The sequence below is a fragment of the Watersipora subatra genome, chromosome 4 (assembly GCF_963576615.1).
Source record: "Watersipora subatra chromosome 4, tzWatSuba1.1, whole genome shotgun sequence".
Lineage (NCBI taxonomy): Eukaryota > Metazoa > Bryozoa > Gymnolaemata > Cheilostomatida > Watersiporidae > Watersipora > Watersipora subatra.
This window is the reverse complement of record NC_088711.1, coordinates 66,477,125-66,494,979: the sequence shown is the minus strand read 5'-3', so window position 1 is coordinate 66,494,979 and position 17,855 is coordinate 66,477,125. Positions and strand designations below refer to the sequence as shown.

The 17,855-nt window shown below is 37.1% G+C and overlaps 2 long non-coding RNA genes across 2 annotated transcripts; both read right to left on the bottom strand.

Moving 5' to 3' along the window:
• Window positions 1–8,983: 8,983 nt before the first annotated feature.
• LOC137393499 (uncharacterized) lies at window positions 8,984–9,645 on the bottom strand. The gene is made up of 3 exons (XR_010978301.1): window positions 9,488–9,645; window positions 9,265–9,412; window positions 8,984–9,186 (listed from the first exon to the last, which is right to left on the bottom strand). It is a non-coding gene; the product is annotated as an uncharacterized lncRNA (long non-coding RNA).
• A 4,674-nt stretch (window positions 9,646–14,319) lies between these two features.
• Window positions 14,320–17,855, bottom strand: LOC137393497 (uncharacterized). The gene is made up of 3 exons (XR_010978299.1): window positions 17,735–17,855; window positions 17,129–17,510; window positions 14,320–14,751 (listed from the first exon to the last, which is right to left on the bottom strand). It is a non-coding gene; the product is annotated as an uncharacterized lncRNA (long non-coding RNA).

The window sequence follows — 17,855 nt, the reverse complement described above, 5'->3', positions numbered from 1 at the left end:
ATATGTAGTCAGCAATTGCACAAAGTTTGAAAAATGCTGACAAGATTCCAATTAAAATTTGTTATTCTCAAACGGCTTGTACAAAATGAGCCCCTGAAAGTGATTAAATCACAAGCCGGCCAGGGAGGCCAGATGGAGGAACTTGTCATAACCCTTCCTAATACGAGGAGATAAAGCCATTTGGCTGAGTACTACGATAATACTTATACGTTTCTGAGGACACCTTTTTATCGCTCATTTTGACAAGATATGCATTTATTATACTATGAACTATTTGAATGATTTTCTTCATTCATTTTAAGCTCAAGTTATAAGGTTACAGTAAATGTTTATATACCTTTAGTAGATTGAAGAGCCAATCAGATTTATGTGTACAAGACGCATTTAAAATGGCAAATGTCGGATTGTGTATATCCGGCTCCTGAAATCTGATTGTATTAGTAAATGACAATGCCTTACACCTTTCCCTCAAGCTCCTTCTATGTGGTATCTTTAAGATGCCAGCACACCTCCTACACACCCTTACTGTCAACACAGGCTTTTGTCTACTGGGTTGATAGTTGATCAGTCATTTAGGATGCCACACACCCTTACTGCAACCTCTTCTCTGAACTGAATCAAGCTGTATTAGTCCTAATGTTAGTCGTTAATTACTGTAGTTATATATCTACATACAAGCCAGTAACATCATAAGACATATATATATATATATATATATATATATATATATTTTTTTTTTTTTCTTATGATGTTACTGTTATGATGTTACAAAAAATATATATATATTTTTTGCTATTCTTTTACTTTTTTTATTTTATTTACTTGTCACTTCTCTACTGGTAATTTTATTGACACGTTGAATTTCTCTTTTCAGTCTTTAGTTACCAAACGACCAGGATGTAGCCCATCTCTGGCCCAAAATGTCTTTTGAAAGCATAAGAGTAATGTTTCCCCGTGAATACGCTTTGATGCTTATAAGGAGTTGCCCAATCTCCTGGCATATTCAGATTAACAATCGTTAGGTTTTGTGCCACAACCAGGCTTCTTATAAGCTCAGTGTCCTTTTCACATTTTGTGATGGTTGTATTGTTATAAGTGTTTAAGCAGACGGGATAAATAATGCGTAATATTACAACAATGTTATTTGCTTGTACCATCCTTCTCTGCGCCCTTAATACTTCATGTGGATTGTCATAAGGAGATTTTATAGGCACAAATTTTCTGTCCACATCAATTATTGTGAATCTAACAGGACCAATATGTATGTATGTGATTGAATCCCTAAAACACCTAAGTTGCTAGATATATGTCGTAACAAATGCACCAAGTTTGCTCCCGAAATAGATATCATCTTTTATAAGAGGTCGTTCAACTTCCTTACAATTAAAATGCCCAATACTATTATAGTCTTCATATCTGGAATACAAAAGAAACAAGCAAAATATGTACCTAAAACTAAGAGACAAAGTTATAAGTTCAACCTATTGGGTTTTTTAGATTGTCTCCCATATCGGGTCTTCCTTTCTAAAGTTCTTGATTGTGTTATTATTACTAAGCCTGTTGTGCTCTATGGGTGTCGCTACAATTAGACTTTGAAGTGGATGAGTCCTGTGCACAAATTTAAACCCGTCTTAAGTTACACTCTCATTACTTGCCCTGTAAGTCCTCATATCTATTCTAAGACTGCTTATGATTCTGAGTATGGTACACCTGAGCTATCTTCTAGGTCTTTCTACATAGGTTATCTGAATACATTAGCTCTGTTTCTGAGCAGCAAAATCCTTGAAGATCCAACAGCCACTATTTCTCTTCCACGCATTTCAATAACATTCACCTGCGTTGGATATTTGCCTTTCTCTCAAATGACCACCTGTTGTTTAATACCGATGGGGTGTCTGGGTCGAGCTGCATGCCTACTGTTATAACATGTAGCCTTTATTCTTTATTCCATTCTACATTTGAAGCCATGTTTTTATTTTATATCTGTATTTACCAATGTTTCATAAAAGCTCATTGCACTCATTGATATGTTTGCTACAGTTGGCAGCCAGTGGAAGAGGAATTATGAGCATCGACTAATTGTAAAATCAGATTACCACAAGATGCTATCAATTAATATGCTACAAATCTGAAAATTTATGTTATAAAATAATAATCTCACAAATGATACAAATAATATGTATTCATAAACAAGTGCCATCAGCGAGTCGTACTTATATTACATGCACAAACCGAAATTAGCGTTTTTAAAACTAAAATATTTCCATCGTTTTTTGCATAGCTGCGTTCTGATTGTTGCTCTTGATGTGGCAAACATTTTCTGATTGTCAAATACTTTCTATAATGTCCTTTGACTTCAACTCTTCTTTCGCACTGCTAAACTAGCCATTATTTTTGGCCAAACAATATTTGGCTGAGTGAAACCTTTACGCATTGCATTTAGCTCAAATGCAAAGCGTAAAAATTTGCTCGCTAAACATAATCATTGGCCTAAAACCAGTCATTCATCTACCATCATATTTGTAAACCGCATATATAAAAGTATATAATACAATTAATATTACATATCAATTAATAACAATGATAACAAATAACAATTAATAATAACAAATAATAATAATAACAATTAATATATACAATAAACCACATATGCATATAATTCAAAGCACCAAGACCGCTCTTAAAAGGACAAAGAGATATTATTCGCCTGAGACAGTTATTAATTATTTCTATGGTGTTGCATTCAAAGTTATAAGGATAAAAAAGTGAAACGCTTTTAAATGAGACAACTAGAGAATTGATTACTATTGATGCAAACGATTCATCATGAATACAATTTCGTGGCCACTTTTCTACTTATCACTTGATAATATTGGTTTATAAAGGTCAATGAATATCAAAGTGACGGTCAGATGTAGGTGGCAATCAAAAACAGGTGACGTTCAAATAGATGGTAGTACTCTTTTGCTCAACATTTCTCTCATAGCGGCGGTCAAACAGAGGTGACGTTCAAATAGAGGTGGTGTTCAATTAAAGGTTGTACTCTCATCTGCAGTTTAATCAGAAATGTACCTACATGTCCAACATTTATATTACAGTATATATATATATATATGTATATATATATATATATATATATATATATATATATATATATATATATATATATATATACTGTAATATAATATATACAGTAATATATACAGTATATATACTGTAGACTCAACACAAGTCACCTGAAGAGTGCACCAGCACGAAACAGGCCTGTCGTGACCCCAGAATAAAACATCAATCTGGAATAAAGATAAGTAAAATTAACCTATTCCACACTCTAGTTAGTATATAATATAAATGTTTTGTTGGCTATATTTTTTTCAAAGATTTTCCAAGACGCTTCACAAAATGACATAATAAATTATAGCCAGATTTAGTATTTTAGTTTTACTAATAAACCGGTTTGTGAGACAATAGAGGCAGGTAATTATTATTTTCACTCAGCTAAGAGGCACTGGGCATCTGAGCTAATCAACAGCAAATAGTACTATAATTATATAATCGATCTTTACCTAACCAGTTGGGTAAATGTAGGACCATGACCCAAGTGTGTCCAACAGACCAACTCAGCTTATAAAAATCATTAGAAGCCCGTCGCTATATTTTTTTCAAAGATTTGTCAAAACGCTTCACAAAATGCTAGTCTTTCAAACAAATACAAAACAAAATGTATTATTGTTCAGCTTAATAATTAGCAAATACATTTAAAATGACCACAACCACAACAAAAGTTGCATCGACAAAGTGTTGACATGTTGTACCGATATATGAGTGTGAAGACCAGCAGTGCACATTTTAATATAGCAACCATGACAAACAGGACTGGCAATAAAAAAGCTGAATTCCTTTGACAACTAGTACTAAAAAGAACATCTATAAAAAAAGTCTGTGGCCTAATAGATAATGACATAATAAACTATAGTTAGGTTTAGTATTTTAGTTTTACTAATAAACCAGTTTGTGAGACAAAAGAGGAAGGTAATTATTACATGTATATTTACTCAGCTAAGAGGCACTGGACATTTGAGCTAATCAACAGCAGTTAGTACTATTATCTAATAAATCTTTAACTAACCAGTTGGGTAGAGATTGTCAGCACCACCATCAGATCCTGGTTTTGTTATCACTTCAGCAGCTCCTACAATAAATATGAGAAGCCATCTAGAGAAAATAAAATGAGAATTGTCTGGTATATTTACTAAGTTGAGGTGAATCCCATGAAAATATAATTGCAACATAATTAATTACCTTCATCACTGTCATTGTTTATTGATGAATCACCAGGTTGTAGTTTAATCTCAGTATCTACAACAGAAAATATCCTTAAATTACTAACTACAAGCAGAGTTATAGTTCAACTAGATATGAGGATCAGCCTAGAAAATGTTTGCTCTAAATCGACTGGTAAAAGCTTGATGATAAAATAATAAGTAGTTATGATACTCTATGGCTATGGTGGACCTAGTTATAACACAAATAGGAATACAAGACTTGTATCTACAAAAATCAACATATATGGTTGTAACAATAATAATAGCTGATAAGTTTATAGAGACATGGTCTAAAGAGGAATTAGAATTAGAGGAAATGACAGAAGTAAACATGGCTACCAGGAACATCAATAAACAAGAAATGGGTACAGAGAGCAGATGTACCTAGTATAGCATGTACAAAGTACAGATGGTCATATATGACATGACTAAGAAAAAGCATGTGTACGGAAGATAGAAAAACAACCATAAGTGATCGTTAATCTTTATCATATAAATACCATAAAACCTCTATTTGAATGCCATGGCGATCTATTTTTCAACCCTTCCCTAATAATAGCACTTTATTAAAATTGGGGCTTATTATTAGAAGATGTTTATGAAGCTTTTATTAATGTTTATCAAGCTTTTATAAAGAAGCTTTATTAAAAGATGTGGTTGCGCCAAATTGGTTGATTTAATAAAATTAGGATTAATAAAAGGCTGAAACCTCAGCTACAATTTGATGTCATTTTTGTCTTTGTAGACTAACCCTGTCCAGAGATATATGCGTTTGAATGAGGCCATCTTTTAAAAAGCTCAGATTCTAGCGGGTGCTTCATTTGTGACGTAACGAGTGATACATGTGAAAAGAGCCCTGTGAAGCGCCCAGCATTTGTAATCTTTACAAATGCTACAAACCCTGTATGGTTATATCAAACTCTGTATAGTTATATCAAACCCTGTATAGTTATATCAAACCCTGTATAGTTATATCAAACTCTGTACAGTTATATCAAACCCTGTATAGTTATATCAAACCCTGTATAGTTACTGTATATCAAACCCTGCATAATGGTTGCATCAAACACTGTTTAGTTATACCGAATGTGAAGCACCCAGCATTTGTAATCTTTAGTTACACAGCCCATCAATACTGTGTCATTGTGAAGCAGAGGAACTAATAATGTTATTCAACTTCTATATTAGTATTTATGCATCCTGTTGTAAGAGTATTATACACCTCTTACTGAACCACTCATCATCCCCTTTTGTTTAACCATTTTTATATGATTAGGAAACAGCTTTCTGGACTCATGGTAGTCTGACACGCTGATTTGTTATTCCAACTTCCTAGCACCTGCTATTTTACTGCATAGCATAAATGTTATCTGCTTCTTTGTACTTACTCGCTTACTGCCTAGGAAGTTTTGCAGCGACCAATCATCTGTGATCTACGGATGTGACAATTGCCTGAATGATTAGGCAAACATATATAAGCATGCGTAGATCAGAAACAATTTGAATTCCATATCTTACTCACACTCTAGGTATCACTCTGCTCTTGTATTACTTTTTATGTCTTTAGACTTGCGCAATTAGCATCAGTCATTGACTTGATTAGCCTTTATATATTTTATGCTTAAGCTATTAAAAGTTTGAATTTTAAATGAATATATTCTGTTTTTAAGTTTTCATCTAAAACCGACAAGTCTAATTCTCAGGATTAAATCTACACCTAAAATACAGTCCTCTATATTTGCAAATCATAAACCAACTACTTGAACCACTAATCCAGCACTTATGGTTAACCTTTTCGCAGGTGAGTTTTTGAGCCTATTTCAGCTCGTCTTGGGAGAATTAATTTTTCGAAAACATGAAAATTTTGAAACTTCATTGAAATGATATTTTTTGCAACACTATGGTTGTATGATAGGTTTGTATCATATAACAAGGCATTGTACAAACAGTTTTACACCCTTTGTGCCTATTTGAGCTATTTAAACTACCCTTACATATGTAAACTTTTAAGAAATTTGAGAAAATTTATTGTTGTTGTGATAATGTTATATTGTTGAAAAATACAGATTCTGTATTTATATTGCAAATAAAGCATTTTACAAGTAGAACCACACTTTGTAGTGCATATTAGCCACTGTTTAGACTTAGTCCATAGCACATATCTATATTCCATACAGTCTATTTGTGGTCTATAGTCCATATTGTCTAATTGTGATAAGTGACAACAGAAGCATCGTCATCACTAGACTCATCACTTATATCAAAATCCATTAGATTGACATCAGAAAAAATTTGAATCATTATCTGAGTCATCAACTATAGAATCTGCCAAAACAAATTGGGCCTTTTGAGTTGATCTAGCAGGTTGTTGGGAAGATTAAGCCATGATTATAAAATGTTTTTGTGTTCTCAAAAGATCAATGCTTGGATCTCAATAAGTAAAAATAGCACAAAAAAGGGCATCGACCACGATGGTAAAGCATAAAAATGAGTTCAGGGGGAAAAAGGCTTAGTATCTTACTGAGTAAAAAAACATCGATATTGATAACGATCGCTCAAACCGAGTTGAAATGATAAGATGCATGTCTAAAATGTAGTTATTCAAGTCGTCACATGTGCTCTTTTACTTTATAAAGTATTTAATTGAATAGAAAAATGAACACAGACCAGTAGTAAGTCTTAATACGTAGTGCGTATGATATCGACATTAATGTAGCACCACCCACTAGGATCGATATTGCAAAACAACATTAATGACGCACCACCTGTAAAAGGGTTAATAATCCTTAAAAGTTGACTTGCAACAAAATTCACATTACAATTATTTGGTATCAAAAGATTTGCCATGTCTTACTCTGTTGTAGGTGCCAAATTTATGAAAATGTGATTACAAGCTCTTAAAAGCTCAAAAACGAAAAGCCCCCGTAGATTGGAATCTCTTGATTTCAATGACGTATCCACAGATTTTGGCTATTGCCTTGTCACGTGATGTTCTCGCGTGAATTGAAAGGCTCAATAAAAAGCTCAATATAACACTTATCGAAGCAATAGTTTATGACAAACACTTCGGGTTTTACCTAAGACCGCGTATCAAATATAGATACTTGCTACTTTACAGTTTCAGCTTGGCCATTCCGTCCGACAATTCAAAGTACCTGTACATGTCTGATTTGCGATCATAAAAAATGCCAAATTCTGAAGAGTTGAAACCTTCGCGTTTCGAGCCTGACGCTCTATCTGGAGAAGATCCTCAACAAAATCAAACCTCCCAGCAAGTAAGCACCGCCACTAGCCAGCTCTTATGTGCCAAGCTAGCTAGTAGTAATAGTTTTAGCTAGAGAGTGATAGAACGAATATTACTATATATATACTGTATATGATTTTAATGATGATAATTATCGCTTCATACTGCGAAAAATTAATTACAGATTTTTCTCGAATGACAACATTAACAATTTTAATACTCAAATCTAATGCTGCAATCGTATACTGTTGGATAACATTGACCTGATGTGTTAGCTATGGTTGCATAGACATATCTGTTCATTTCTTTAGAAGCTAATACCACCGGCTACAGAGTGGTGTGTCTGCAAGCGCTGTCAAGACATGCCATCTCTTCCTGAATGTTTGTGCTGCCATGATGCTGAGTTTGCGCATCATCTCCATGACCGCGGGGAGCATGAATGCCTGTGTATGCATCCTGGTGTGGACGAACTTGTGGCGCCTGCACCCCTTGAGTTGGCATAGGATAATTACCTGCGATATCATAGTGAGTTGGATTTTCATTTAATGCCAACGACACAAAAGCTTGCTCATGTGTCAAGCATTATCTACAATTCTTGTGTTACACATTTAATGCATCGGTTGAACACATATATTCTGAACTCATAGAACACAAGGAAAACTGTTATATTTGGCTTGTACACTTACTGCAGTAGAAAGTGTATTAGTTTTATGATTTTATTATATAAATATCGAGATTATTTTGATGATCAGCAATTATTGTTTTTCAATAATTGTTTTGGTAGATAATCTATTCCCATTTGGAGAGCCATCGCCAAATGCTCGGAAAATGTTGTGTGCATACCGCAATCTTGTGTTTTGGCTTATGCCACAAATTCGTCGCGGTGAGCGACGGCCTCTACCAGCCTGCTTGGTGTCTAAGATTCGGGCTCCTTTCCCACCAACGGATGATAAAGAAGAGTTTGCAGACTATGTGTTCAAGGGCTTCTGCTATGGCGATGAAGAGACTCAATGACTTTGATTAAGAATTCGAGATCAACTCTGTATCATAGATGGTACTCATTTTTATTACCTTTGTCATTTTCTTATTTTACTTTTATTTAGGCTAAGCTGCATGGTGACTACACACCATGTGGCTAACAAACTATTTTTTGTTAGTAAACTGCTGTTACATTGCTTCCATATTTAAAATCACATGATTAATGTGCATAAATCTGCCATCACTGATTTTATAAAATAAAAACAAATACATAGAGGAATGTATATTGGTTTCACCGCTTACCATTGGTTACTAAGCCCCAGCACATTGTCAAAGTTGGCGTTCATGGCTGGGGTTCCCTACCTGGGTGCCCACTCTGCGAACCTCGTCGCCGGGGAATGAGTACTACCTACTATCATTCTGGCTTCGAAGCCTCAGAGTGGTCTTTAGAGTTGAGCTGGAATTCTCAATCCCTCCGGAGAATGCCGCGCGATGACACCTTGAACTTCGCAATAGTTTCTTTGCGTGTTTCTTGAGGACCCGTAGAGTAGAGTGATGAAGGCTGCACACGCTGATTGTCAGGTTTCGTACCAGCAAAAAGGTGGTTCTCTAACCGAGTCATCAGTTCCCCAGTGAATTCTGTAAAACAATTCTTCTGTAAGCAATTTGAAATAAGTTGATAGTTCATATGTAATTAATTTCTTAACATAATTTTACCATATTTTGGGTTGACTTTTTTTTTTTTTGTCCTCTGTGTGAGCTTGTTGTCCTTGCTTCGTGCCGCTACATATTGCTGGTTGCCCAAACGATCAAACTAGAACGGCGGTTGGCGTTCTCGTTGTGGTACATCACAGCTAGCCGAAATCTGTGAAAAACAATTCCAACTGTACATAGGAAAATGTTACCATTGAACAGTTTTGTTTATTAAATCTGCACTCACCTTGAATTTATTCCATCATAAGAGAACCCAAACATCTTTGGAGCAAAATGGTTCAGCTGTTTGTGGAATGATTCAAGCTCTGCAGTGGTCTGCACGCCTGCTTTCCTGAGGTCCGTAATCAGCCGTTTGGATGATATTCTTTGACTGAGCCAAGCGTCAAGTTTGGTTCCTGTAATATTTGTAACTGTCAACAGACCAAAATCTGCACAAAAATTCTTTATTGCATATTAAGTTACATACCAGGTCTAATCCAACGCTTCTTCAGTGGAGGGTGGTCACACATACAATGGTAATCTCTCATGTGGGAGAGTAACTACCGCCATCGTGCCTCACGGTCATCTGGCACATCTGTATAGTTTATTGAATACCATAAATGGTTTATGATGGCCTTTATCCAGTTCCCAGCTGGCTCCTTATTACCTGGTTCAGCCAGAAGGCGAAAGTCTTTACCTGGTTGTACAGCTTCTTTTTCAGTCCTGCAACAGTTGAGACATTATATCAATTTGCAGTGCATAATTGCTGAGTTTTTGTTATGATAAGTAGTTTTTAAGCTCCATTATTAATCATTACTACCTTTCATGATGTGCCACGCATCATAATAGTGACAAACATCGGCCCACTCCCCTCATATGTCTTTTCCTACCCTCAAGTGCCAGTCCGTTGTAATGGACCTCACTCTCAGGCCATGGGAAATTAGATCAGATCAGGCTTGAAGCCTTCCAGCTCCATGGCATTAGAGCTGGTGGTCTCCGTTGACTGCAAAGTAAAAAAAGTTGCGACCAACAATCACTTTCACATTATTTGAATGAATTATTTTGCTAAATCAGCAACTTCATGTTTATGTATTGATAACTACTAAAAAAATTGGGTTTTTGTCAAGCTGTGAAGTAAAAAACTGTCAAAGTTTTACCTTGACAAGATGGCTGCTGACTATTAAACCACAGCTCTGATCCATCATAGTATAGTGCACAATGCCCCGGACTATCGCATCTACCGTCACCTGCCAAATCAAGCTCCCAATCGATTGCTGCCATCAATCCCTCGTTATGCAGGGTGTACTGCTCAGCAGTACACTGTAAAATATTGTAAAATTTCATTATATAAGATTAATTTGTATCATTATCATTAGTCTAAGAATGTAGAATCCTCTTCCCCCTTTTTGTGCTATATTATGAAGAAGAATCAAAAATTTAAATTATAATATATTTCGCTTGAAGGATGCCATATTTTCATTTAAAAAAAAATTGTTTCTAAATGAAGTTAGTCAAATAGTGTAGTGTGCCAAACTTTTACTCACTTTACTGTTTTACACACCAATATTCCACATTTGCCAAAGGAGGCTTACTTTTGGACCAAAAAACTTTATTTACAAACCACCACCATTTTTAACGGCTCTGCTAGATTTAAACGCCTTATGGCTTAGAGTATCCTAGCGGCAACTAGTATCTAAGGGACATAGCATATGGCGACATCACCGTTTTTGGTAATCAAAGAAATGGAAATTGTACATTTTCGGGGAATTCCTCAACCAACACTTCGTCCTCCCTTTCTACCCTCCATGACTCGGTAGATGGCAGACTCATACAGCACGGTCTTGTACATTCTTCGCTATGATTAAAAGATTAACGTAACAATTAAGTAACACATAGAATCATTATGGTGAATGAACTACAAACTACTTTAGGATTAAATATATTAAAATTAGAAGTTAATGAATATAAAACTTTAAAAGTCAAGCGGACGTTTACCAATCCATCAGAGATTACTATAATTTCTTACACCAATTTCCTAATCAAAAATCAGCCTATAGTAAAATAGTTTATATCACCTTTTAAGCTGAGGGTAAGGAAGGTCTGCTTGCACCCCTTTACTTTGAAAGTGGGGCCAAACATTTCGATCCGTGTTAGTACCTGAGTAAAAAAATTGGAAACTCCATTCCTGTTACAATAAGGGACACCTTGTGCCAATCAAATTATCATCAGTCAAATAATCCGATAGAACAAACAATCAAACAACCAATAGCTCACCGGTAACCATCAAACAACTGGAAGGAAATAAACTGATGAAACAATTGGTGTGTCATAGCGATAATGAGCTTCATGTATGACGCATCCATAAATTGTCATGTTTAAACCAAGACAAACCAGCACCAGAACAAAAAGCAACAGCACCAATGGGATAAACAAATAACTGGATCTATCACCCATTAAACACACCTTGCGACACTTTGTGGTTAGCCACAATCAGCACCAGCAGAGGCAACTTTCTTCCTGGTGGAGGAAATGACTGGCATGGTTGGAAAGCAGTAGCCGCAGCAGTAGGTCTGCAACTACACAAAAAACATACCGGTAAGCGAAGGAGCCCTGCAAAGGTCTCATGTAATATATTGTAAATGACAAAATTAAATGGTTCGAAAAGATTAAACATGTATGACGAAAAGATCGGATTCACTACGAACTGACAACTGAGGAATATCTTAGCACAAGCTGGTCTCAGAGATACGAATATTTGAACAAGTCAATAATGAACTTGCATTGGTAATCTACTATATAAACGGCAATCATTGCCTGTCTATCTATCTGTCTATCTGTCTATCTGTATGTCCGCTTTATAGAGTACCGTACTTTTCGGACTATTACCTGCTACTAGGTATCTAGGGCGCATTAACGGAAATCGACGGTTAATACACGCCTCAATACATAACCTACTCATTGGTTTTACACAAAAGCACGTCATCTCCGGTTAGCGCGCGCCTCTTTATGGCGTCCAACGACACTGGGGCGTTTGAAACAGCAAATTTGCTGCCGTGTTAGAAAGCACCGTCTTGAGTTTGGAGGCCTATAGAGCTATACAAATGTACTAATCATTAAATAAAATAAATTAATGAACAGTAGTTTACATGTGATTCATTTTTACTGCCATTGTGTACCGAGAAGGTCACGCGAACTTTGGTTTCTTGCGGTCACTGGAAAACGCAGTTCTCTCCTATTAAATTTCTACATAAAAAAGGTAAGCGTTTCTTAATCATTGTTGTATTGTCTATGAATTTTCACACTTCCACTACATAACCCATTCACTTGCGTCCGTGTACAAATTTAGCTATTGGCCTGCTGCCAGCCATTTTGCCAATAATGCTTAATATGTATACATTATTTTTTCAATTTCAAACTCAATTTAGAACGTTTGTCTTGGTTATATATTTCATTTTGCCAACATGTTAACAAGCACTGCTATACAAAAAAATTTGTTGTGTCTATACTTTGTGCGTTTTAATTATCTGTGTACTCACAAAAATCTGAAAAGTTTATAATTTCATCAACATAAGTAGTCATTTGTTTCTTTAACTCGGACGCATTTAATGAACTCGCACAAAAAATCTTCGTTTTTAAGTTGGAAATTCTCAAACGAACATTTAAAATGAAATTTTAGGCTAATTTTATAAAAAAAACTTTGGACAACACTGTCACTACTATAAAAGTCTTATAGATCGTTGGTTATGTTATCAACGAATAATAAAATTCAGTTGCTAGCAATTGCTGGGAAAGTCGACCATTGCGGTCGACCATAGAAAACGCATAAATGAGTCTACCTCGGTAAAAGGGTTAAAAACGTTAGATTTGCCACTGTTTGTGATAGTAAAAATGTTCATTTCCTTCCGCAGCTGAGTTACTTTTACTTATTTTCCAGCTACGAGTACTACAGATCCACAGCTACTACAGAACTTGCACGGGCACTCCGAGCGTTGCGATAGGCGACGGTCAGAAAAAAGCGAGCAGTGTATATGACAAAAAAAGCACACCATCTCATTCAATTTTATAAATGCTAAAAGCAGTGCAATGCCTTCCAAAAAGCCCACTGCCCAAATGCAAAAACAGATTGATTCCCATAGAGAAAGAGACCGAATTCGCAAAGCAGCAGCTAGACGAGCAGAAACTGCAGAGCAAACACAGCTACGCCCACAACGAAGCGGAACTGCTACTGCAGCTGCTAGAAGTGCAGAAACTGATACGCAAACACAGCTACGCCTACAACAAAACAGAATAGCTACTGCATCTGCTAGAGGTGCAGAAACTGCAGAGCAAACACAGCTATGCCTACAACGAAACAGAATAGCAGCTGCTAGAAGAGCAGAAATTGCCGAACAAACACAGGTACATCGATAGCAGGCCAGAATAGATGCTGCAGCCGATAGAAATGCAGAGACTACTGAACCGACCCAGCAGCGACTCAAACGGCTCAGAGCAGCCGCTACTTCGGCCAGACGTGCAGAAACCTCCGAGCAGATGCAGCGGCAACAAGAGCATGATGCACTAGGCACAACAGCTGCTCTGCGAGCTGCATTTTCTGAGCAGATGAAACGGCGACAACAGCAAGATGCAGTAACTACAGCAGCTGCTACCAGGCGTGGCGTATGGACAGAAAACTTCACATTTGACTACAGTCCTGCAACACAGTATAGGGCCGAATTTTTCTATGGGACGAATGTCCAAAAATGCTCCAGATGTAATGCCTTATGTTGGAAAGGCGAGAGGCCATATATGTAGTTTATATAGTATATTTTATTGATAATGCTGCACAGGTTGTATATACCATGTCAAAACACAGGCTATAGAAGAAGAACTGGTGAGTCATGATTAGTGTTTCTAGAAAGTAGAAGTCTCAATTCACTGAATGCTGGTGATAGTTAAGCAATGCAATAGCAAAATATTTTTTAGAATTTCTTAAAATTTGTAAAACTTTTCAATACTGCCAGTTGGAAGAACTTCCGTTTGCCTAGCAATGTCAATTTCATTATCAGTTCTGTGTACAAAATTAGGACAATTCCGATTTGAATGGTTCGAGACTGATGCATTGTAGACTAGCTGTCAAACACATTGCATATTTCCATTGGTCTCTCCAACATTACTGACATTGTAAGATAGAGTTCGAATACAATTTAATAGCACTTTATTTTCTCTATCTTACGACATTCATACAGCTCACATAAACTACATATTTGACTCATTAGACTCATTTCGGAAATCCGGTTGGTTATTACCACACAATGGATATGTTAGAAACATCTCATTAGACTGTCACCACCTAAATGTTGTAATGAAGACAATGACCAACAGGTAGCGCAATGTTTATGAAATAACCGGATGAAGTCAACAAAGGTTTTCCTCTCCATAATCTTTACGATCGAATCTGTTATAATGATATGTTAATTATAGTCTGGCATGGTCATCCTTCCAATCCGTTCAAGTGTCTTTGTATCTTGCTTCCTGTATGAACAAAGGTTTTCTATTTAATTGATATCGTAACCACTCGGTTCTGGGACTCTATTGTTATTGTGAATAGTATATAAGGCTGTGTATGAGAATCATTAGTGTGCGTAAATTAGTAAGCGAGCTGTGAGAGCAATATATAATAAAGTTTGATAATAACCCACAAGCACATATCTTATTCGATACGAAGATAGTTGGTAGTCTAACAACTACACATCGCACCCAACCATTACACTGGTGTCAGAAGAAAAACGAAGGAATAAAATACAAACATTAAACTATGTCAAGCAACCGATCAAGTGTTAACGGAGCAGGAGTAGGGCCAGAAGTGGATGCAGGATATATAGAGATGTCGGAGGTAGTCCAGGCAACAAACCAAAGAATGGCTCGCCTGGAGATGATGATGGAGCGGATGATGGAGAATAATGACAGCAGAGCACACAGGAGGAATCACGACGACGAAATGGTAAGTGGTGACATATTGCCTGCTAGAGAAAATTTTGTGCAGAGCAGTAGAGGCTCACAAAAGGATTGGGTACGATTTAGCCTTTTCTTTGAAGGTAAATCAGGAGAAGATTTTGATTCTTTCATATCAAAATTTCAGACATGTTGTTTGTAAAATGAAGTGCCAGAGACTTCATGGGTGCTAGTGTTAGGTTTGTACCTAAAGGGGCTAGCAGCAGCATATTTAAGAGAAGCTAGGGAAACACTTGGAAATGAGGCGTCATTTTATTCAGTCAGGCGCTTGTTACGCGAAAAATTAACAGCAGTGAAGGGAGAGGAGCAAATAGCCATGGAAATCTCCTCTATTAGGCAAAAACAGGGGGAGTCAGTAAAATAATATTATGAGCGATTTAGGATGATTGTGGCAAACAGCAGTAGTGGGGAAGAAAACCCTTTCATCGTTTTGCACTTTAGAATGGGATTCAAACCCAAGATTAGGGAAAGCATAATGGCTTTGCAAGGAAAAACGCTAGGCGAATTATTGAAAGCGGCTGTTAGCGTAGAAACAGGCTTGCAAGCAGAGCAAGTGGTGGCGCCTGCTAAAGTAGTAGCAGCTAGTTGCGTGGGAGGTAAAAACCTACCACAAAATAAACGTTTTGAGGTTAGAGAGAAGAAATGCTTTAGGTGTGGTAGCAATTTGCATTTAATAGGCCAGTGCAATAGAAGACAATTTGAGAGTTTTAGGGGTGGCTACAATAGCTTAAACAGGGGTGGATTTGGTGGTGGTCATGAGAGCCGACCAAATCGTGATGAGTATAGCACCAGTAGAAGGGATTTGAACCAGAATTACCGGCCAGTGCAAAACAAGGGTAAGTTCCAAAGAAACAATTATAGGAAATATAATTATATGCCCAGACAGACATTTGAGGAAGAAATGCCTCGATGGTTTACACAATTTTTGGCATCAGCTCCTGTTGCCAATCCGGCCTGGGGAAATAGGATGGCCAGTAACCGCCTCGTAGCATCAAATGCTATTTCTGTGCAGCCATCCCCACCTGCGTCAAGTATGAGGGAAGGAGATAGCAATGTAATTGAAAATAGTATGCCTTTTGATATCATTGCTAGTGAACCAGTAGATACTGAACCTAGTTTGGCAGACATACACTTTGTTTATTTTGTGTTTGTATTTGAAGAGGAGCAGGCAACTGTAGCTAAGGAAGCAGCGGCAGTTCCTAGCGCAACTGTGCATTCCAAACTGGAAAATGTTGTGATTAATTATGCAGTTGAGGCTGATAGGGAAGCTGTAGGCGCAGTAGAGCTTGAGATGGCTAAGCCAGAAGGATTTTCTATAGGGTGTACTACAAAAGCTTGTGACAATGAGCTCATTAGCAAGCAGGACTTTATCGGTATGACAACTGACTTAGACTGTATAGATGACTGCACACTTGTAGCACGCCATGATTTACCGTTGACGGAAAATAACTATAGCGGACTGACAAAGAAATTAAACATTACTATTTGGCCTGTTTTGCTGACATTGCTTGTACTCTGCTCTACAGCTAGCGCCCAAGCACCGATGCTTTGTAAGACAGTTCATGCCATGACGCAATTTAAAATCCTAGACTTGCCACCTTGCATTCTACCTGACACTGAGACTGCGCATGAACCAATTCCTTTACTATTGACGATTTTCAAACCAAATTTTCTTCAATATCGCAGCACTGCATACCATTGCAAAATAGTGAAAACACGGACTACTGCACAAGCTGGCTTCTTTGGTGAAAACAAAAAATGGGCAGACGACTACATTGACCAGACAGTGACTAAAGACTCATGCTATAGTATGGTGACATGGAACACGAGTCCTCATGGTGACCTAGTGAAGGCGGGGACTATTTATCAGACTGACAATTCAGTTGAACCGACTTACCATACTGGCTTCAAGTGCTGCACTGACTATCAATTTGAAGTGATGAATTCATACATGTACGAGACGACCATATTTAAAAGACACGGAAAATCGGAGCAGATAGAAAGTCCTGTAGGTGTAGTTAATCATTGTGAATACTTGTCAGGTTTCTGCGCATTGCGTGATGGTTCAGCTATCTTGTGGCAGCCGGAAAGGCAAGAGGAGTGTCAGTATCTCCCTCATCGCACCTTTCCCGGTAAAATGCAAGATAGCACTTGGTTAAGTGATAGTGGGGAGCTTGTACTAACTTTTACAAAGTCCAGGGTAGTACGGCAAGATGCAATATGTGGTGGTACAGTAGAGCTTTCAGATCAGGGTATGGCATGTAGCCGCGCAAATGTTTCTACAAGTAGAGCAAAGCAAGAGTTAGATGGCAGGGTCACTGATTCAGAAGTAAATGCTAAATTGCGAGCTTTAGAACTGCGTATCCAAACAAATTACAATCATCTTTTTCAAAGCTCAGTTGAAATCAATTGTCAGGCAATGCAATCATTAGTTCAATTAGTAGTTACAGCGCTGGAACGCCAGCCCACCTTAGCAGCCCGACATTTACTAAATCACACATACCTTTATGCTAAATTGATGCATAACATAATATCTGTCTACCCTTGTGAAGAAATACGGCAATATCATATAGCTACAAGTGAAACTTGTTCAACGCGCATTCCTTTGAAAGCAATGATAGCTG